This window comes from Tinamus guttatus, unplaced genomic scaffold, assembly GCF_059628265.1.
Source record: "Tinamus guttatus ecotype Peru unplaced genomic scaffold, ASM5962826v1 Tinamus_guttatus_pri_ptg000115l, whole genome shotgun sequence".
NCBI lineage: Eukaryota > Metazoa > Chordata > Aves > Tinamiformes > Tinamidae > Tinamus > Tinamus guttatus.
In genome coordinates, this window is record NW_028288649.1 from 8,606,855 (window position 1) to 8,629,215 (window position 22,361).

Genomic DNA, 22,361 nt, shown 5'->3' on the forward strand with positions numbered 1-22,361 from the left:
GCAGGAATTTGGGAACAAGGACTGGCATACTGGGTACTAGTTTCTGTGTGGGAAAAGCAGGATTTGCTTGCTTTTTTGAGATGTCATGGTTATACGTTTAAGAGAAGCTTATATGCTTATACATGCTTGTTTTCTCATGTGCTAGAGGGGTGTACCCAGTTACACAGAAAACTGAGTAGCATTTTGTGGGAGGACAGGATCTGTGCTGTTATACATGTGTGACATAACCAGGCTGGGCACTGCGGCTGCATTGTGAACCTATTAACATAGGGAACGAGGGAAGAGTGGTCAGTCCTGTGCTAATTAGGGAGCCAGGAGATCATTCAGCAGCTAATACTTCTTTTGTCTGGGAGGCAACTTGAAATGATGAGAGCAACAAGACGATTACCATATAAATACTGTACTTGTCCATCCCTTTCAAATGTAAGCCTTAATTTGGACCAGGAAAAATATGAAATTAAGAGAATGTTGCATTTAAACTATATGGATAATCAATCATTCAGAAAAAAAATGTATGATTACAAGTATTGTGTTACTTTAGTGCTCTTTGAAGGCAGACAAGATGAAATACATGCTGAAATGTGTCAGATGTGTTTGAAAAGTACTTTAAACAGCTATTGCACCGTGTTCTTGTTAAGGATTGGACTCAAGAGACTGAAGACTTGGGTCTTTGGGCCCTGATATCAAAGTGAGAGGTGTAGAGAGGCTGGACTCCAGATTGCATGAACTGTACACCACATACACGCATGCGGTGACCAGGGTCTGCACCTCAGTATTTTTCCCACATTTTCAATGGTGAATACTGCTTTTGAAAAAGTTTAACTCAAGAGGTATCCCAGCGCACTGAAGGAATATGGAGAAGGAAGAAGGAAGCAATGCCAAGACAGCACTTGATAATGATTCCTCCCCATGTTTGCACAGTTCTCTCTCTGAGGATCAGTTTTAGTGGGGAGTTGTTTAGGGGAGTATGGAAAAAAAAGAAAAAAAACAGGCTTTTGTTTTTCTGCTCTCTGATGTTTATTATTTTCATCATGAATCAAAGTGACTACTGATGCATATAAATCAGTAAATGAAAGCTAATGAAGGACAATGCCAATGCTGAACTGTAAACGCCTGTATAAATCTTTCTAGAATCCCTGAAAAGTAAGGGGCACAGAGACTCACCAGGATCTCACTTGTGCAGGCATTTTCATTTGAATAAAACTAAGTGAAGCATGAAGGAAAGATTTGTGAGTCAAAACTTCTATTATTACAAGGCGGAGTTTTTTTCTATTACACAAATAAAAATGAGTGATCAGTGTAAGCCAGATTTCCTGCTTTACTCAAATAAAAACAAAAAGTTGCATGGTTACTTGATCACCTTCCAAAAGAAATTTTATATGAAAGCTCCAAATTTCTTTACAGCGCATGAAAGGATAAAAGAGCCTAGGTGAACACTAAGGCTTCTGGCACTCCCTGAGTAAATCATAATAGCTGCGCAAGACGAAAATATTTTGCAGAGTCCTGCACAGTGGTAATGCCTGAAGATGCTGTACAGACAAACCCAGCTTACCACAGAAAAAAAAAATATATCATTATGTAAGAACTTGCAGACGACAAGGGTAAAGGCGATTATGGAGAGATGTTTTACTGCTCTGCTTTACAACGCAACAAGGACACCAGAAAGAACGCCTGATGATCACAGTAACTCCGTAAGCAAAGGCACTGCTAATCACTCAAGTTTACAGATAAATTACTACGGTTTTCCTGGGGAATTCAGTTGTTTCAAAAGCTCAGATTACGACAGATGGTTGTAGGATGTTTTCCTTTACAGGCCTGTGCTGTATGTAATGTTCTGTTAAAACATAACCTAATGTTCCACCCTTCATTTAGACCTATCTACCATGGGAGTTGGACGGGATTCCCCTCCAACAGCAGGAGGTAGTGACACAGGCTCTTATCCCTGTCATTGATCAGGGAACAAGACCTTCCTGAGCCTCCTCATGGTTAGCTCTTGTACATGACATTTAACTTCTGAATGTTGCTTTGGCCTATGCTTGTGGTTTTATGCACACGGACTCATTTGTACTGCAGCCTTAGGTTATGAAGAGGTGCTCTGTGACCTGGGAAGCTCTGTATGAAGGATGCCCTATGGGACACCCTGCTTCCCACTACTTTCTCTGTGTGTTTCTGAAATGATAACCCAGATGGGTAACTTTCATTCGTAAGCCTTCACTGCGAGCTTTTTCAACTATAAAAATTCGCTCTTTCCTGGAAGCTCTCAAGGTATTATCTTCTTAAAAGACAGTGTTCAGAACTACTACATCAAAAGGCCCATTTAGATACTGCTGCGACCAGTGTCCCTCTGCTGCACGAAGGTGCAGGGAGTCAGAGCTTCCCCCCATGGCAGACCATGGCCGGCCATGTCGGCCCAGGCAGGCAGGGATGCTCCGCGGTGCAGGCCCCGCAGCCTCGGCGGCGCTCGCAGGCCTCTCCTGCCCGCAGCGCCCTGGGATGGGCGCCCTCCTCCGTCATGCCGAGACGGGTGAATCCCAAGGGATGAATCCCAAGGGTTACTCAGCCCCGGCCAGCGCATGAAGCCTCACTGTGCTCTCTTCTGCCTCTTCATGACTCTCTATTGCTTCCTCCGCAATGTTCAGCTCAGTGCTAACCAGGGACTGCAATGACAATTTTGGTGTAAATTTGTGGACTTTATTTCTTTCTCTGAGCATTCTTTTCTTTATAAAGATAATGTAAAAACATTCTGTAGGCATTTAATTCTTTTTTGGAATAATACTTATTTAATCTTAAACTGCACTGAACCTGCTCATTACTGTTTTCTTTTATGGACATAGTGCCACACCAAGATGTAATTTTTTTTTTATATATATATGTATTTTCCCATAACTTTTTTACTGTAATGCTCAATAAATATTTAAGTGCAGGAATGAAGTGGATTATTGTTAACATGTTGCAGGAAAATTGCACAGTGCTAAAGCTTGCAATAAAAATAAGCAGAACGCCCACTGTTAATACACTGTAGTTAAGTGTATTAGCTGTTTTCAAAAGCATTAACTCCCACACAAATAGCAATGCTATTTTGTCCAATATATTATTATCAGACAGTGAAAATCAGTTGGGGACTATCTACAGCCTTTATGCCCATACGTATTAAAACAAAATTGTTTCACAAAATCAGGAAATTGTGCGGGGATAGCACTGGAGATTTTGCTAGGTGTAAACAAATAATAATAATAAGGAATTATGAAATTAAACACTAGTCTCACAAATGACTCTTCTCTGTTCCCAACCTGCTATTCAAAACCACTTTAAAAATTCCCTCCTTCCCTCTTTTATTTGTATTTGCTGTCTCATTAGCTGGTGAGACTTCATAAATTCTGAGCTCTTGTACTCTTCCCTGCACTGAAGTAAAAAAACTAATACTAGATAAAAATGCTGTATAAATAGAAGCAATTATTAATGATCTTAATGTGGCAGTGGGAGCCCACACGAATGTGCTGATTATCCTTATATTTCTGCTTCCTGTTCACGTGTCTCAATAGCGACATTATGAAAATAATAATCATTTGCACCCAGATTCTCCAAGTGGCTTGCAAATATTAATTAATTACAAAACTAATTAAGCCTTTGAGACAAATTCATACTCCTATTGTGCTCTGGAGACCTACACACATCTCTCCTTGAAGTATGTTTCTTCTCCATATGGGCTTATTCAAAACTCTGTAAAGTTAAGGGAAAAAAAATAAAGTTCAGGGCAAAGGGGGAAAAGGTGAAGAGGGAAGAGAGAGAGAAAGAGAATGTCCTTCTTTTATTAGGCATTACACTAGGCTCTAACTACCTAAAACAGGAAAAATGCTGTAATTTCAGAGCACTTTTTGTTGGCAACAGTAGTAGAGATGACTGTTTTGTTCTGAGATGCTGCTATGTGACCAATAGTAAAAACACTACTAAAATGGTAAAACTGTCAAGCTATGTCTTAATTTTATACATTCTCAGATGATGACCATTATCTGGCATCCAGTGCTTCACATCTGGCTGTAGACTGGAGGTTCAGACTACGCACTGAGCTGCAGTGGAATGCTGTCACATAGCAAGGATAAATCCTGTCACATATTCGATGCAAAACTGTCACTGGCTCAAATAACAACTTTTCAACTGAAGAAAAAAAAAAAAGCCTTGAAAATGCAACCTGCAGGGAAAAGTTACTAAAGATTTCCCTTTCATTTTGGAAATCACAGTTTGGTAAAAAGGCAGGATGTTTGACCCTTAGAAGAATTATTATAAGAACCACTTTCTTTTCCACCTCTTTTTGTGATGGTGCTGTTGTTATTTCTTTTTCAGAAAATCCCTCATCACGGTAGTGGGTCATAATGGAGAAAACCAATGGTTATCTTTTTCCACACTTTAACATCATAGATACAGTGAGGTATTTCTGTCCTGCAAGAATCGCCCTCCTGACTTCAAAAATTAGGAAAGAATCATTCCACTCCCATAAAAGCGGCCAGAAATGTCCCATGTCTTATTGTATGGCTACAGTAAGAGCAAGCAGAAGAACAGGCCAATTAGAGGCAGTAAAAGAAATAGCCTCAAATCCCTGATCCAAACCACCAAAATATCTGTTCCCCCTAATGGAAATACACATGCTTTCAAAATATACGGTTTACCACATATGGTTTAACAAAGGGAAAAGAAAAATTGTGCAGTCCTCTATGTATCTTACCAAAATGAAGCATTCCTTCTAACACCGTTGAATACATACGGAGTGCCACAGAGACTAAAACTCACATAATCACTGCAGAAGTGCAGAAAATTCAGGTAAAGCTGTGCAGACAAGTGTAAGACATTTTCTTTAAAGCAGAAATGACTAAGAAGTGTTTGAAGAGATTTGAAATCTTCAGATCGGACTAGCAGAATACTAAAACATCAATAACTCATAGAAAATCTCAACCCTATTTAATTCTTTTCGCGAGATTTTTCCTCTCTCTTTTTTTTTTTAACCTAATAGCCTTAAAAGGCACTGAGTGGCATTCAGAAGGATTTACAAATAATCTAATCAATTAATTATTCCAAAAGCACACTATACAATGAGTGTCTCAGCTTTAAACTGAAAGCAGCTGCTCTGTTTTTTTGGTCAAACTTACTAATTTGGCTTACTTATTTTGTTTCTGAGAGAAGTAGTTGAATGGATGACAGAATGGATGGTTCTGCTCATATCAGCATTTTCGTGTTTGCAATACAAAACTATAGATAATGCTTTGGAGGTGAAATGTCATAAGACATGAAATATCTGAATGCACTGAAGAATTTAATAAGATGATACTTTAATAAAAGACAAAACAAAAGCAACTTGTAGCTTTCTAACCCTGTAATACAATAAATCTTTAAACCAATTTTTTATTAAAAAAAACCTACAGATTTATAAATCATAACTTAATCCTACAAGAAACTAAATGACTGAGATATGAAACTGTACAAAAGTCTTGCAGGAAGGGAGTTGGAATATGTTGGCAATGATCTCTGGAGAAGCAGATGGCAGGAGAAACTCTCTTACCTTTATTCACCATATGCCATTCAACTGATTAAAGTATATTTATGTAGCAAAAAATAATATAAAACAACACATGGAAGTACAGATCTTTAGTGTATATGGTCTATCCCACTAAATTTTTAGTGTTCTGCAGATCCATCTGCAACTCTCACGCATTTTTCTGTGTAAGCTTCCTCTCCCTGCATGAACCTGCTTTATGTTTCTGCACCCCTGCAAAAGCATACATTCTCCACAGTGTTAAAGCTGTGATCTCCACAGCTTGCTGAGTAAACATTGCTGATTTGAGCAAGGGAGGGCAGCCCTGCAGAAAGTATCTAGGCACTTTAGAAGGGCCCAGTGTGCCCATCCAACACGTGGCAAGCTCCTTTCTTGGTGAGAGTCAGCAGTGCCATACGGTGCTTGGCGGATATCTGCGCATCTTTCACTCAAAAATGAGTTTTATCTTTTTTTGACTAAATTTGATGTCTGCAGAATGTGTATCAGAGCAGCATCTCCATACACCTCATATCCTCATATCCCCTAACCCAGCACTTTCATTCCTGTGCTGCTTCTCCTCCAAATACCAGCCTTGGCCTTCCCGGCAGCTGCCAGGAACGAAGCGGGAAGTGGACGGGCCTTCCTGCTCCAGGCCAGAACTGCAGGTGCTCTGCTGCAACTTGTCTTAATCAACACACACTCATTTATTTCCCTGAAGAACGCCCAGCTCGAGAAGTGTTTCAATATGTTCCTGGTGCTGCTGCGTCCTGTGGACGTGGCAGGCTGGCCCTGGTAACAACTCTCCTCTGGTACATCATCTATTTGTAAAAACTGCAGTACTAAGAAAATGAATGGCATCTAGTTGTGAGGGGAAGATTAATTTGCTTTTACTCTCATTTGATTTCCCCACATGAGGGACAGTTTTCATCTTGCTATGAAAACTCCACTGTGTCACCTATAGCCCTGAGATAATTGCATTAGATTAAAATATCGTGGTTGTTAAGAATGAATACAGGAAGATTAAAAAAAAATAACAGAGACCACCAGGGCTAATGCAAACAAGAGGCAGTGGGCCATAAAAAGTGTGGGAGCAAGGCACCAGATATCCGTTCAGAGAGTTCTACTTAAACCAGGCAAAACCTTGGCCTCAAATAAATGAGCTAAGATTTCTCTGCAAAACTGATAGAATCAGCAAAGTGGGAACAACTGGTTCCAGTGACTGCACCGGCCCAGAGTTCCTCTGTTGACTCCAGCAGGGATTTCCCACATGCAGCAGCCAACGATCGCAGTCAAAAACTCTTCCTGGTAGCTTCAGGCCAGTATTTATCTAGGTACCTTTCCAGACCGTGAATAATCCCTTCCTTCATCTGTACTGTTACTTTGAAAGTATTTATAGATGCTAATTGGGTCCCTTCCTCCCGTCCTACTGAGTTTCATTTAGTCTGTAAGACTGTCCTATCATTTTCTATATAATCCTTTAATCACATTATTATTTGAACAAAATGCAGCCTCATAAGTAAAGGCAATCAGAACCATGCAATGCTTCAGATGCTGCAGTCGTCAATAATGTGAAATATACCTTTATAAACTGTAGAAATAAATCTTTCCCCTCCTTCCCTACCCCACCACCCCCCCGCCAAAAAAAAAAAAAAAAAAGAAAAAAGAAACGGAAATAAATGATCTGTCTCACTACTTTCAAGAGATTCTCGGGATGCAGTCACTGAATATTCATTGCACAGGTTGACATTTCAGTTAGTTACAGTCAAGAGAATATATAAAGAACAGAACAACAAAGATTTTAACAATGTTCAGCAATCAACTCAGTACAGCTTCTGCTAGCTGTTAAATCAGTAAAGGGATTTTTATAAAGTATTCCAAATCACTTAAACATACATTTGAAATGGTGAGTCTTGCCTAAATGTTTCAAAAATACAGACCGTTTAACCTTATATACAGATCTTGATTTTTTTTAAAAAAAATCAGAATGTTATTCATTTTCCTTCCTTTATGACTACAGGTAATAAATTGGACTTTTATTTTAGCTATCCCTGTATTAAATGTGGAGCACTTTCACTGCAAATTGCAAATTAAAATTGTGGCTCTTAATAGTCTGATTAAAGCAGGGAGAAAAAAGTATGATAATTTGAAAGTGGTATACTAATCTGAAGCATGTCCTTAAAAGCTGGATTAAATTTCTCCTGGTTCACATAAGCAGTGATGAAGTAGCAAAACTATTTAACCTGTCCCTATAAGAGTTCCTCATTTCTATCCAGCACTGCCAAATTCCAGAGCATTCAGCAGCTATTTTCAACATTCCCAATGATGGTTTCATGTTGCCAGTCTTCACTCTCCCATCCTCCAACAAATGAAATCAGACTCCTTTCCATGCGGACCGTCTCCTACTTTGCTGGTGATACATCATTATTAACTATCTTCAGAAGAAGAAACCACAATATATTTGCATACATCTGGTAATGATATTGCCTGGGTCTAGACAAGTGAAAGAAGAGTTAGATAAGAAATTATTAGTGAGCCTAGTTCTGTACTTCCACAATAATCCTTATGTCAAAGATAAAACTTGGAGAAAAGTGATGTAGCACAGCTCAAGGGTTATATTCAAGACATGGTAATCTGAAATATGGACCCAGTCTTGCTATATATATTGATTTATTACAACAAAATGACTCATATCGAAATTAACTAGTAAAATGAAACAAAAGTAATGCTAAACACTACATATGTCCGTGAAGGAATAAACATTGACAAATATGTTTTGATATAAAAACATGGCAAAAAAATCTCTTTACCTTCTTTTCATAAACCTTGCAAATATAACATCCTGTATCCAATTCCCTGTCTTTACATTATGAGGCATAAGATTATTTCAGTCAGACTTATCCCAGACAAACCATGGACAGGATGAGTTCCAAATCCACTTAAACTATTAACTCCATAGATTACACGTTACGTTAAAAAAAAAAAAACACTAAAACAACACTCAGCCCTCCTCAATCTAAACATACTATTTAAAGAAATCCTTGACAGTTCTAGCAATCTAAACATACTATTTAAAGAAATCCTTGACAGTTCTAGCAAGTAAAATAATGTATTTTTTTCTAAGGTTAATTTTGGACATGTGGGTTTTTTTTTATCTTGCATAATGAGAAAAATACTAGAGGGAGGTAGTTTCACTATTCATTTTTCTCCTTATTAAAACTAACAATCACACAGTTTTTACCTCATTCAGTTACACCTCCTGTAAAACTAGGATGTGACTAACTCATTAGCTGCCACAATTGTGAATCTTTAATTATTTATTAGTTTTTGATGACCTGTACAACATTAGTTGATTTCATTATTTAACATACATATGTTATATGGATTCAATACAGTATACACTACTAAGGCTATTTAGCTCTGTGATTTATTTGTGAGTTTAAGAGCAATGACAGTAGATCCAATGCAATTATAATACAGGTTGTTGATATAACAACAACTAAACCTCATTTAACATCCTGGCCGTCCTCCAAATGTATAGAAACTAGTTATTTATTTCCATCTGAACCATGGCCACAGCAGGGGCTCAGGCTGTGAACAAGCCCTTCAGCTGTAGGCCTATGCCACCAGCTCCAAGTAGGTCACCTGCATAAAGCCCATTTCTTAGGATCTGCCAAGGCAACAAGGATTTTATCATAATATTTAGAATTAAACAGTTTATCTTTAGAAATCTCCCCAAATCCTTCCAGCTAGTAATGTCAGATTGTCATTACAGTGTTTTCCCCATTCTCCAGACTACGATAACATGTTTTCCTCTTCTTGCAGCTCAGAAACTTCTACAGTGCTTGAGTTCATTTACTTTGGTCCTGCAGTGTTAAATGAAACACTGCCTTAGGCCAAGAAAATTCTGTTAATGGCAACATTTACATAAGGTTACAAAAATTAGTCTAGGGAGTAGCAACCAGATTAACACTGTGTTAATCTTAATGTTAGCCCCTGCATTTCCACCACCACACTTTTTTTTTCCTGCACCCATCTCACTTGAAACTAATTATTTGCTCTTTTTATCATCTCCGCTTTTCCTAGGCATCGGATGATGGTCTAATCGACTCAAGTTTGTTATATCATCATTTGAGCCTTCCAAGAACAGCAATAACCACATGGCCTAAAGTGTGGCAGCACTAGAAAGAGAAGCAGCGGCGCGTTCCGAGCGCAGTCAGCGCCAACCGAGGAGCAGGGGGAGGCTCCGGCGGCGCTTCCAGAGCGCGTGAAACCGCAGGGGCGAGCGCCGGCGAGGCCCACGTTACAGAGCCCACGGCGGCGATCGCGGCAACCGGCCACAGCCAAGGTAGATGTCATCCAGAAAGCCGATAGCTGGGACCGTGTCAAACTTCTCTTTGATATGGACCATCTCTAAACGAAACCACCTCTGTGAGGAAAGCTTGCATCCTGCCTCTCCTGAGGAGGTACACAACACCCATGTGGCCATGGCTGCATCTTTTGGAATATGTAAATTGTATTAGTAAGGCATATATGCTTTTTTAATCATCTTTCAACACGTGTTTGTCAGGATCGAAGCCAGCAGCAAGTATCTCCATCTGGGACATTACAAGGATTTGATCATTAACAGTTTGAGGCCCTCTTTTCATTTTGGTTCAAGCTTTTGGAAATCAGCAGCTCTCTATTCCTTCATATACTCTTGTGCCACTACGTATACAGTGGAAAATTCGAAATAAGAAGATCTCAAAGTCAGCCCCTGAAAGTGAGATACCATGAGAGGGAGCAAGAAGGGCTAATTGCTGGCTACCATTTAGTACTTACGGGTATCAATATTCAAGCACAGCAACACTTACGTTCTGCTTGGAGTTTATGAGGTTCAAACATACTTTGATTAAGAGATGAAGAAACAGAACCTTTGAGCTAAAGAGCAACTAAAGTGAAGTTGGTTTATTTCTCTATAAAAACAGAAATTTCAAGAGCGAAGCCCTAGATTTTTGAAATTCAACTGTGTCCAAAATGAAATTCATGTTCCTAAGTCCAAACCACCCATTTGTAATAGAACTGTACTTGTTTTTTATAGCTGTGTAAATGAGTTATAACACATTGATCTACTCCTCCTTCTCATGATATTAATACAGAACGATAATTTATTAAAATAAACACAGCCCAAAAGAAGCACATGTTCTGTTTGGGGGGAGTTTCAAGCACACAGCAGCAGGCAGGAAGAGTCCCCTCGCTCGCCCTTGCCTGAACGGGGCTCTCTGCTATCCAACACCTGGTGCGGATCCCTCTCCTTTCATCATTTCTCCTGTCAACACACACACTTTTCAGGTATGAAGTATTTTAGTGCAAAAGAAGTTACTTTAAGTTATTATTTAAGTCAATAACTATATTTATTTAACTATAAATAAATATTTAAGTTACCCAGTGGCACTTTATTGGATGAAAACAGCCCTAGTTTATTTTTTTCCATTAGTTTACCATGAAAAAAACACTTTTAGGCATGAACAAGGTGTTTGCAGTTTATCAGCAAATAAAATAAACTAAATGAAATATTCTGCTGCCTGATAATTACTGTCCTTAAGGGATTAAATCATTTATTTGTACCTCCTAGGATGTCGTGCACTTTTTTCCTCCTAAATATTTTCAAGTCAGTTATAAATAGCAGTAATTTAAAATTCTTGTGCTCCCATTCATTTGTGGCACAGCCTTACAATATTTTTAAATGTAGCTATTTAAATTTCCTTTGTGGTTATTTTAGTGGTATCACAAAAATAAAAAGCAGCTGACTTCTACTTCTGTACTATTGTAGCTGTATTTTTCTTCACTTCTTGTAATGTCAAGTTACCAAATCAGTTGTGGTTAGTCTGACCTATTGACACTGTTTACATCTGAGGAATCTGCACTGCAGTTTGTTATGAAACGTTTATTTCTTTCACTTTTTCTAATTCCTAAGTTACATAATTGAAAAGTAAAAAATTGGAATTAAACTGAGTATGGCTTCAGGATCTTGACTGCATGCATACCAACAGTTTTCAAATAAAGAGATGTATATTTTAATTTTATTTTTTTATGAGGCACTAAATAGAACAGCAATAATATTCAAAGAACGGTATCTGTATAAGCTGGGGAAAACTAAGTCTCAACATTATTTCAGAAAAAAAATATTTTTCACTAACATGAGCTATCTTATGTACTAGGTATACTAGTTATTTTTACAACCTCCTCACTTTCTTTGAGGATCATAATCATAAAAAATGTTCTGTAATTTGAAACACAAAATATTTCAGTAAAAGCAAATTTTCTTAATGAAACATTGTATTACATGAATACCTATTTTTGAAGTATGTGGTTTACTAATTCATGCTATGAAAGGCTGAAAAATACTGATATTTTAGAATTCAGGCCTATGATTAGACTCTCTAGCCACTAAAAGTCTTTGATCTCATTTTAGGTTGTTGAGCATATTTTAACAATAAAATATCATTTTCAAAATAATACCAAATATTGACTTACTTAAATATCACCAAATCTGGGACTTACAGATTAACTTAGTCATTCTAATATTGCACAATTTCCCATTTGCTTTAAAATTTCCTAGAAACTCTAAATTGACATAAGGAATGCTTTTCACTATAATGGGGACTATAAATCTTATTGTATCAGTCAGTACCCAAACTGTGTGTGATCTTTCAGCAAATCCTTGACTACATGTCTACCACACAGGGTTGGGGAACCCGATTCTTAAATACAAGGCTGATTATTCAACTCATAGGATATTATTCTAAACATATTCTGAGCATTTCCCCAAATGCAGTTTTGCTCTTGAAAGTATTCAATCTGCACAGATTGAAGTATATCAAAATTATTGAAAGTTAAATCTGTTACCATATTAATTTGTATTTGCACTTAATTGAGCTAAATAATTTTGAAGATTGGATTTCATTACCTATCTTGGGAAACTGTTTTGTTATATCATTCCCTGTAATTATGAGAAATGTCTAAAAGGAAATAAATACTTTTGAGAAGTAGCTCACAAATATTTCCATAATGTGTGACGACTCCTGGAGTTGGAAATGAAAGGAATGACTACCCAAAGAACAAAGCAGGAGCACTAGGGACAGGTTTGTTATTACCTTTAGAGATTGAGTGTAAATAAATCTGACTAAATAGTTAGGAAATGAAGAGCTCAGTATTAATTCTTTCTCTTGCAAAATTAGTTTTTTTTTTTCAGAAATTCTCTTATTTATTTCCTGCTTCCTCCTGACAGTAAAGCACATCATCTTTACTTTCCTGATATCAGAAACTTTTTCTGATGTTGCATTCATGTTTAGCTAGCAGAGTTCAAGAATAAGCTTAAATGAAAGAAATACAACTTCATATGACACCATCTTCCAAAAATATTGATACATATTCTTTAAGATGTACACATAAAAGTATATTATTTCTATTGTTTTAAACAGTTATACTAAAGACTTTCTGCAAAAAGGTTTTTATTTTTTCAAAATACGAGTTTGTCGAGACCTCTAAGAAGCTCTCTTTTGCGAAATTTAGATCATCTAAATGCTACTGATGAAGCCAACAGGTTCAAAATAGAACACACAGAGCTCAATTTGCAGATTATAAAAGGAATAGGGCTCTTCTTTAGAATAGATTTTAAAAGATATTCAGGCATTGATGGCTTAGATGATTTCAGCAACAAAATTCTATTTTCAAAAATGACACATGGAGAAATGACAAAGACATGGAAAGAAGACACAAGCCGAACTTTACTGAAAGTTAAAAAATGTTCAAAATACTGTATGAAAAGCTTGCAAGGCTGAACAAAGTGGGACTAAATTCTTTTAAAACATGAGGGCTCACTTCAGATAAATGATAACAATATCTGAATAATAAGAGTTCAGAGTGTATTGCTTCCAAAATTGTCTATCCACAACATGGAACAAAACAACCAGCTGCACAACAGAAACCTCATGCATACACATGAACTGCAGAAAGTAACTGTACATAAGATGCCTACATTCAGTGCCGAGGCTTTCCCCTCCCCTTGTCAAACAATTTTTTTCTTGCTTTTTTTTCCAATACTTCTTAATAAAAGCAGCTGTTAAGGAAGTTGTAATTGCTATTAGGTTTTGTGTTTCCCTTGTTCCCTGCAGGCAAGCACACAGACGTAGAGAGATGGGTAACATCTTTAGAGCCGTTTGAGACACAGCAGCTCAGTCCCCGATGAGTTTCCAAAATTTATGTTACTGAGAACGACTTTTCTTTTTTCCTCCTGAGTACCCTCCTGAATGGACTTGATTCTTTGAATTGTGAACTCCAAACATTTATATGACATACATCCTTTTGCTAATGCTGACTGACCACAGGGTAGTCAAATGGGTTTGTATGTCATCTGCCCAGAAAAGAAACTAGAGCTAACCAGAACCATGAAACCATGAATGGTGCTCATTATTTTTCATGCAAAAATGCTGAGCCCTCCTTCTGGATCTGGTTGCCAATCAGTTGCTCACTGCAGAGCAGATTTCAGGCAAATGAAGTCGCTTCGACATTATGGGAACCATCAAAGGTATTTTTAGTGCTATTTTGCATGTGTCCATTAAGCTAGTAAAAGTAACAGTATCAGAGGTAACAAGATGATTGCTTTGACAGCCTCTGAAAGGACTTATCCAGCTGCACGTGACATCCTTAGGGAAATAAAATGATATGCATATCAAAGTGACTAGTTCTTAATGACCATATTGTATTCCTCATGAACAACAGTTATTTAGATGCCTCTAAGGCTCCCATTGTGGGAGCTCTTTCCTTTAGCAAAGAGGTGACATGGCTTGGCAAACTGATGAAACATCTGACTCTTCGTTTGTAATTTTCATTAAGATTATCACATCTGTTACTATTATGATTTTGTTTTCCCAGTATATAACTGAAATTCAGGTCCATAAGCAGGTCCTTTTTCTTCCTCATACTGCAAGACATGGGACTTTCTGTGGGTCCAGCTGACTAGGCTGGGGGGATTTGATAACCTACAAACATTTATCACAAGTCATATTTTGATGAGTCTCAGAAACTATAAAATATCTCACAGCCTGTTTTCTGAAACAGCTGTTAAACAGTAAAAGACAGAGCTGTTACGATACAATTGTGGTTGGAAAAATGACTGAGTAAAAAGAACAATTTTTTTTTTCACCAGTTTCACTCTCGGAATGAGTTCACAATTTGATGAGTTTTGTACTAAAACTACACTCTTATTTCTGCACTTTCTTTGTCGGTGCTGCAGAATCAGCACAGACATGAAAGAAGCAGAGCAGGAACTATTATCACATTTTAACAAGTAGGTGGTAGCCATTCCCCAACAGGTCTCCCAGCTGAGCCATGGAGGTGAGGAGAAAGGTTTAAAGTGTTACTGTCTTTTCTGTGACATCCCCCAGAAACACCTCCAATGAAATGAGAATCTGTTTAGGAAGAGTCTGGTAAGTAAAAGAATGCTTTGTTTGTTTATCAAATGACTATCCTAATTCGTAAGTAAAAACTGACCAATCTGAATTTTTAGAATATAGGATTTATTTTTATTTTTTCTTACTTTTTCAAAAATCATGGCAAAACTAACATCCTTATAATATGTTGCAGTTTTTTTGTGTTGTTCTCACAGTTCTGTGAAGAGAGATGGCTCAGCTTTTGTAGTATTACTTTTCAAAATATGCCGCTTCCATAAAATTGCCAAGGAGTAAATCACAGAAGATTAAACAGTGCTGAAGTTCGAATCATGTTTATTTGCTCTTCAAGGATACCTTCAATTCAATTTGCACAATGTGCATTTTTCTCACTTTTTCTGCTTCTTGATCTGCCTCCCACCCTGATTTGGTGACAAGTAGGTGTTTGGCTTTTAAATGCTAACCCTAATGACAATGCACATACATGTCCTCCTTCCTGCCTTTTCAAGTTTCATTTTACTTGTCATCTCAAAGTGTCTTTCTCTCTGTTTTGGCTGTCACTGAGTGGTTGGTTAAAAGTTAAGGCTACACGGGTAAACTTGTAAAGCTGGAACAACACACATAGCAAAGGACCACTCAAAGTAATGAGAAATTACATTAAAATGGTCGATGAGACATTTGTTTTTACACTGTTAATATACGGATCTCAAATTTTCAACATTAGTAGAGTCCAGTGCTTCATAAGATTAAAAAAGAAGATGCCTAGAAATGATGGGATACCCGATTTGCCTGTTGCCAGTCTTCTTGTGCCTTTTTTCATCCATCTTTTGATGTGAAGCACTGGCCTCCCAATATGGCCGCCTGCAGGTTTTTTAAATATACAGCAGGATTAAATATCCAGAATAAGTGTTCTCAAAGATTGTTAATATTTCTGTAATACTGAGAGGCTCAAAAAGTTTATGAATGAATTATTATCAGTCTTTTGCTTATTCTATGTCTACAGGTTCACTTGGAAATCCACTGTGCTTGATGCTAGATGCACATAGATACTACAAATGGTTTCTTTTTATGAAAAAAGTATCAGTGCAAACATGCTATGTTTGCATAAAATTAATTGCAACTGAGCTCGAAGTATTTAGCAAACAAAAACAACTAGAAACCGTAGTTATTATATAAGACTATACTTTAACCTATTATGAAACATGAGGTTTAAATAGTCCACCTGTTTATCAGTTTTTCTAGAGCAATTCTGCATCCTTAACAAGAATAAAAAAAAAAAAAAAAAAGAACTGTTAATCCAGTCATTTTAGCAAAAGGCAATTTGGGACACCCAGTGAAGAATAATGGCAGCAACTCAAAGTCTGTTAGTGTAAGTAATAAGTCTAAAGCAATTACTACTTGCTACAGAAACACTATATTGATCCGGCCACTTATATTTGATAAATGGGTATCATCTAGCAGAAACCGTGAGAGGAAAGAAGCTCAAAATCCTAGCACTGAATCTTAGCTACTGCAAGAATGTCAAAGTCAATATATTTTTAAATATTATGTTTTGTGTTAGTTCAGACTGCCTTCAAAACACACTCTCTCCCCCTCAACATGGCAAAATATAAGCATTAATATATTATTATAAACTGCTGCTTCTATTGGAGAAGTTTCAATACCCACCGCACAACGGTCTGCAATTCAGAACACAGAAGTAATACTTGGAAGATTTTGTTTCTGCTTAACAATACAGATTATTCTACATTTTTTCAGCTCATCTGCTGTCAACAACATCCACATTACTGTTTTTGTGCCTTCAGATTATTTCTCCCTCTGCGACATATATTATATATAACTTTACAAACGGAAAGAACCCAAGCACAGAACCAACAAGAAAATGCTTTGCCTGTAGCAGAAGTTGCTTCTAAATGTTAATAGCCTACGGATATAGACTCCAATTGTGATTATGATACTGGATGCAGTTACTTGATTTACAAATTGTCACAAATTGTGTGATGAACTTGCAGGTGAGCAGACTGCAAAGCCAGAATAAAATTTTAGAAATATTTAGAGATATTTAGAATATCTCCTCTGTGATAGCTAAATAAAGATCTCTCTAGAATCCAATTTTCAGCAATGCAAGTGAGAGCTGCATCTAGACATTAGGACAGCCTAAATGTTGGTAGCACCGTGCAGAGCCATGGGGCTGTGACAGCTCAGACCTCCACACTGAACAGCTCAGGGGTGTTTGATGCAGACACAGCTAAGGAGTATCTGGATCTCTGGTGCAGAAATGACTCTAGAGCAACCAGGATTATATCATAAACTAAGGCCAGTCAGGGCAAGGGTATTTAGCATACTCAGCATGTTTAGAGACACAGACTGCAGGCATCTTCACATGTGGGGCTGCAAAGCAGAGGCTCTAAAATGTTACACGATTAAGCCAAGCAGCATGACTATTCTGAATAAGCAATACAGCAAGACTACTCAGTGTTGTCCCGGGACAAAAAAAATATATATATATACTCAATAGAGAAATAACTTGAACTATATAGACTGTGTTGCAACACTGTGCAGTATTTTCGTGCTGATATTTTCAAAAGATACTGAAAAAAATGGGAAAGAAAAAGAGCCATAAAAATGAGTCAAGGTTTGGAAAAATGCCTTAGAGAGAGACGGAGAGAAAAACTGCTGAATACTGGATTCTAAAGAGATCTTTATTTAGCAAAACAAAGTGCAGCAAGTATTTGAAAGCTGAAAGCAGATGGAAATAACACATGAAATTTTAGTAGTGAAAGTGATAATTTGTTGGAATAAATTGCCAAGGAAAGTGGCGGATTGTTTTGGTGCCTTCCGGTCAAGAGATAATCTCCTTCTGAAGGGCAAAACATAAGGATCAGTTTTGCAGCAAAGGTGAAACTGAGGGCGTGGGATAAACAGGAGGTTAAGCTCACTCTCGGCCTCTATCTTAAATCCTGAGATTCTAAATAAGTGAAGAACAGATAAGAGTAGTGTAAGATTTTCCTGTATCCTTTCATTTAATAGTTGTATTAGATATTAGTTGTAGATATTGATCCATTTTTTTCTCTGGAGAGAAAAGGATCAATAGAATAGGCTCACAAAAACAAAATGCAGTTTTGCTCCGAAATTGCTATGTCTTCTAGAAATAACAAGCTTACTTCTCTGTTTTAATTGAGAATACATGCTACCAATAACTGTAAAGTTTGATAAAATGGGAGATACATGACTAAGCTTTGACTTAGTTGTGCAACTGGATGCCAGCTCAGGGGCTTCTGAGACCTTTCTTCTGTGCAATGAATACTACTGAATGCAGAACGTATTTGTCAGATGGGGAAAGAAAGCATAGCTCCAACCTTGTCACTAAGCAAGGGAATCATTTCAAAATAGCACACCACATTGTGAAGGTTGCAAAAGAATAGGTAAGCAAGTGCTCACAGTGAGAGAAAAGAATCGCCAGATAGAGCAGTGAGATATTTTTTCCACTGCTAGTCACAGGTCAGTAACTACATGGAAAATCTGTAAGCAATGTCACCCAGGAGGTGAGAGAGGAAATAAAATATGACCAAGAGTCCTGTCCAGCCACTCTGTGTGAAAAGGCCTGTCTGCTCTCTACTTCAGATGAAGCTGTTGCACATTATCACGTTGTAAAAAGCCATTTTAGAGAAATACTCTTTTGATTTGAATTTAATGACTGTTGTTCCATTTGACTGTTCTGAGTATGATACCATTAGAAATTCAGCCAGCTTAATGAGCCTTGTAAACTCATCATCTCTCATGCATGCCTCTCTTGACCATCATTTTCACCACTACTGCCCCATACGGATTAGCAGGAGGAAGGCCGCGCCGTTTCGACCAGGCCATGGAGAGCCCTTGGGCTGCCTGTACCCCAGCCAGGTGAGCACGCAGGCCTCAAGCCAGGCCCAAACAGTGGCTCCTTTTCTTCCCACGATGACAATACACAAAGCCACACGGCTTGTTGAGCTGTTGGAACAGCCAGCATAGTTAAATAAATTCCCAGGGAGACGGACTGTGTGTGTGTCTTGCCCTGAAGGTGTAGTTTGGATAGCATGTTGTGAATCTAATTTATGTTTAGCAGAACGTTTGTGATGTTCCACTGTAAGTATTTTCTCTGAACTGAAGGCAGTGGATAAGCATGACAAAGTTTACATGTGACTTCTTAATTGGAAGCAGGATAGGCTTGCATTCATAGGCTTTCACTTCAAAAAATTAATCTTATTTTTTAAAAAGAAAAGGCTTTTAAAAGAAAAGCCCAACAACTTTTTAAAACTTCTGAGGGTTCATTTTTCTTTCTTACTAGAGTATTATTAAGTAAGTTTTTCCACTAAAGGACTTCAATAAAGGAAAAAATTGGACTGACTTCAACAGATTTTGGGCCAAACCTTTTGTCTAAAGAGTACATCCATATTGTCAAATGGCTTTCTTTACAGGTTGATTCGAAGCTCACTGAAGCTCATCAGATTTTTTCCCGTTAGTGGAATGAAGGTTGATCCAGCCTATGCAGTAATTGCACAGAGATCCATGTCTGAAAGGAGAAACTCAGGTTTCATATCAAAACTACTAAAAGGGCCAATTTCTGTCAATAAGAGTATGTAGAAACAAAAGCAGAATCATTAGACTATGAAGTCTTGTTAAAGAAGCAGACCAAAACCATCTGGCACTCTTCACTGATGGAAAGAGTTACTCCTTCATTGCACCAGCACCAATTCTGTTCAGAGCGTGACAATTTAACAAGCTCTGGTTTCCAACAGATGCTGAGAAAACCCTTAAAATAATGTTGTATCAGCTTCTAATCATAACACATGCTTAATACAGGAAAACTTTAATTACTAGAATAGAATTCCTGGTTCTTTGGTTTGTGCTTTGCCCAGCACTCAGCTCCGCAATCCCTGCTCCGTGAACTCCCTGGGCACGTGTGTCTGACGCGCAGGAACCAGCAGCCGCTGCTCTCTTCTGACGACAGCGCTAAAGCAGCAGCTCTCACGCTCATTTTGGTCCAGCTCTGCTTTCAGGCCTTCTCCAGGGCGAAGCACCACTACAGAGGAACTGCAGAAATATCTCCAAAAGTGGCCTTTACTATTAGGTCCCTATTGGGATATTCAGATTAAGAACGTGCAGACTCACCCACCCGGACATAAAATACATGAGATTATTGACACCTACAAGTTGATTCACTAGATTGCTCTTGGTATGTTTCTTATTCAGCTGCACAAAACAGAGGTTCAGCGGAATGAGCTAGTACCTTACGTATCGGTATAAGACAGGCAACTGTCAGTTCAGAATTAAAAGCAGCCATCTTCCAAACTATAACCTTCCAAACTAAAAACAAGTTGAGAACAACTACTTGAGCTACATATAGAGTACTCTGTCAGCACACGTGAAAGGGACTCCACATATAGGGAATAGATGGAACAGCAGCAGGCAGGGGGGTGATAAGATGCTCATCTCTGTAAGAAATATACATCAAAAAAAGGGAAGAGCTTCATTCTTCACTGTTTGAAGCTTCTGAATCTAAAGAAAGGGAAAAGAACTTGGACAAGAGGTACTGCAGGCTCATTCATAACAACATGGGCCTTCCTGATATATATGCATGCACAGAAGTGATGCCAAGAATTAATAGCGATAGTAACTTGAGACCTACACAATCTAATGAACATAGTCAATGAATCTGAACTCAAATCTGTGTTAGCTGGAGTGCTTCATGTACCATTGTGCAATAAACTGTGAATCTGGTTTTAAGGAATATAGTAAGCCACTTCAGACACTGACAATCTGTGCCTCACTTTTCCGGAGAACTTCCCTAGGGAAGGCTGGAACATGCTTCTCTCTGTTTCAAACTGAGAAGTCAACAGGTACACCTGAAAGTATTCCTAAGGCATTTAGGAATGCACTAAACAGAGTGCTCATTCTACCACAACATATATCATTGCAGTATAAAGGAATTTGAGGAATAGAGTACCTTGTATTATAGGAATTAATATTAGTTAAGATAGGTCCTTCTCCATGTTTTTTTTTTGTCCCAAATGTATTTAATATATGTCCTAAGCATAGTATTTCCCAAACAGTGTATATCCCAAACAGTGTATTTGTCCTAAACATTTTCAGTCTGCACACAAGCCATCCCGAAAAACGTTGTGGTTGTGGTGATAACATTCAACCTTTCCTATTGAACTGAGCCTGACACTTGCCATGACTGATGCACACCATGACATTTATGGGTGCTTTTAAAGGTTTATTTGATAATTCCATAATTCATATATTTTGCTTAATATTTTTCTCCTTTGCAGAAGAAAGTAGATCGTATCCTCACAGGAACTCCTTTACTTCCATTCCATTATATGCCAGCAGTAGCTTTTTAAAATTATTTTTATATGACTGCAGCTTTTCTTTTTTTAAACATATGATTTTCACTGTCAAATGGGAGGAGTGACTGAAACAGCACAGACTTACTCTCATAAATGTTATGCTATTTTTTCATGCTTGGAAGTACTGTAATGTTCAAGGGAGCAATTAAAATAGTTCTGCTGTGTAGTAATAAAGAATATGATTCTCAAGTCAAGCAAGAGCCAAGGAGATTTTGTACACTAAGAGAACTGAATTTATGAATAATATGCTCAGTAGAAATTTAATCTGAAAACAATCAACTTTTTTTTTTGTAGTTCCATATTTTTAACAAATAAATTAGAAAATAATTTAAACCGTGCCTGCGGTGTCACACCAACACAATAGACAATTTAGGAGGCAAACCACTTGAGGAATAAGATTAAAAATCTATAAATATAAATATCTTTTTACGAGTGCCAAGCATTTTATTTCAGGTGTGTTTTAATCTGACATCATGTGCCATAAAATGTAGTTGGTTTCAGTGGATTCACAAACCTCCTCAACATTGTATTTTTCTACTTACAGAGACAGATTTAATCCTTTTTTCCCTCTATTATATATTAATATTTACATAAATGTTGTACTCGGGAGACTTTTATTTCCAAGATTCAATTTCAGTATTTGAAACAATACTGATTCAGAGGCTTTCATAGAAGTAACACGTGCAAACATTTCTATGAAACATAACAGCTTTAGGATTTCCCTTCAGTCCCCTCATGGCACACTTAACAGTATTTCTCACCTTTTCAAAGAGATCTAGTGTCTTAAGAAAAATACAGACAAAATCTGCAAAAAGGGAGCTTTGACAGGTATCAGAATAAGCAAAGTGCATAACTTCAACACATGGCAAAGCATACCACTTAGCCATGTACAAATTCTTTTTGAAGAAAAAAAAAAAAAAGTAAGAGGCGAGAATAACTTGTAACCTTCTCCCATTCTCTTTTTATTATTCCCAAACTCTCAAGTTTATGTAGCTGCTGAGCACCACATGCTATTAAGCT

At 37.6% G+C, this 22,361-nt stretch overlaps 1 protein-coding gene across 2 annotated transcripts in view; it reads right to left on the reverse strand.

Moving 5' to 3' along the window:
• LOC104566438 (ubiquitin-conjugating enzyme E2 E2) overlaps positions 1-22,361 on the reverse strand; it is a 200,303-nt gene that overhangs the window by 69,848 nt on the left and 108,094 nt on the right. The gene's annotated exons all lie outside the window — the stretch shown is intronic.